The following is a 1,543-nucleotide window of genomic DNA, read 5'->3' on the forward strand; positions in this document are numbered from 1 at the left end:
ATATGAATCCCATGAATGACTCATAGTTGATATCATCCCTTGATTTATCTCAAAAACATGCAAACAAAAGCAGACAATGGATCAATTAGCATCTAGTCCATCACTCAAGCAATTCAGAGTATGTACCTTCAAAATGATAAATAAGCCCCTACTTCCACCTATCCTATGAAATAAGCCTTTGTAAAAGAAATATCAAGCAACTAAAAGAGAAAGAGAACTTAAAATACATTTTCTTAAAGCCTGATATTCTCAATTTTCATTATAATACTTTCCTTATATTCATTATAGATAAAAAAGTTTTAAAATAAATGTTGAAAGATTAGATAAAATCCTTTTGCTGGAGTAAATGAATGCTTTTTAAACTGGATCTAGCTCTCTAGAGAAATGCGATACAGAGATTTTATATGTAGCAAAAAAAAAAAAAAGTTTGTAATATCGTGATACTTTGTTGTTTATTCCACATGTTGTACTGGCTCAGATTGTGATTCTATAACTTAACATCTTCAGACATCTAAGCTGAAGCTCAGTCCCAACTGGGTACCTGGATAGATTCCAGAGGCAAACTTTCCCTACATCCTAGATTGTCTAGTGTTGGTAGGATGTGGGTTAACTCTTTTCAACTTTAGCAGTTGGGAAAAGTTTGCCTCTGGAATCTATCTGCCTGTCACCTCAGCTTCTTTCCCTCTTGACCTAATTGTCCCATTGCACAGAATCTGTCTCTTACCCAGTAGAGAATATTTAAGCACGAAAAACTTTTACGAGTCAGGGAATAAAATTCCAAAGGTAGAATTGCAAGCAGTGGTGCTGCAGTGTGAGGATAGATTCTACTCAACACCTCTTCAAATCACATGACAAGTTCCCTGCCTCCTGATTGTATGGGGACAGTCTGGACGGTGGGGTAGTGGGCACATAAGAGTGTGTTAAGATTTAGCCATTGCTCTGACCCACCTCGGTGGCCTGGGAAACAGTCTGCTGGCTGCTTGAGTGAGGCTTAAAGAAAAGGAGAAAAATATAGAAAAAAATGATTTTCCAATTTAAAAATTATCTTGCCTCACTCTTGCAGAGAACTGTGCAGATTCTTTCTGACGTGTTCTCCTCTCTCTAGCCATTGATTTGTTTTCTCTGAGTCTATCTAACCTACAAATACAGCTGGTCATTCTGCTGTGAGAATGTCACTTTTTAATGACACACAGTTTAACAGACTTGCCTTCTGTGATCTAAACAGTATCTCTAAATCCAGATCACTTGGTTTTATAAATGTTTTCCAGAAAATTGTTATCAATCCTCTGTGAGATGCCACATCGGATCAGGTGACACTGGTGTCATGGGTCACTTACTGATCTGGTAGTGTAGAGTACAGGTTACTCCATTAAGATGTCCATTCTCAATGGGGAAGCTATCACTCCCAACTGGGTGAAAAATTGGTCATCAAGGGCAAAAAATATATATATTTGTGTGTATAAAAGACAGATATGCATACAGCACATGAGCAGACATATAGTTTATCTCTGCTATTAAATTTTTATGGGGGAAATCTCGGGCC

The sequence above is a fragment of the Colobus angolensis genome, unplaced genomic scaffold, assembly GCF_000951035.1.
Source record: "Colobus angolensis palliatus isolate OR3802 unplaced genomic scaffold, Cang.pa_1.0 Scaffold7, whole genome shotgun sequence".
Classification (NCBI taxonomy): Eukaryota; Metazoa; Chordata; class Mammalia; order Primates; family Cercopithecidae; genus Colobus; species Colobus angolensis.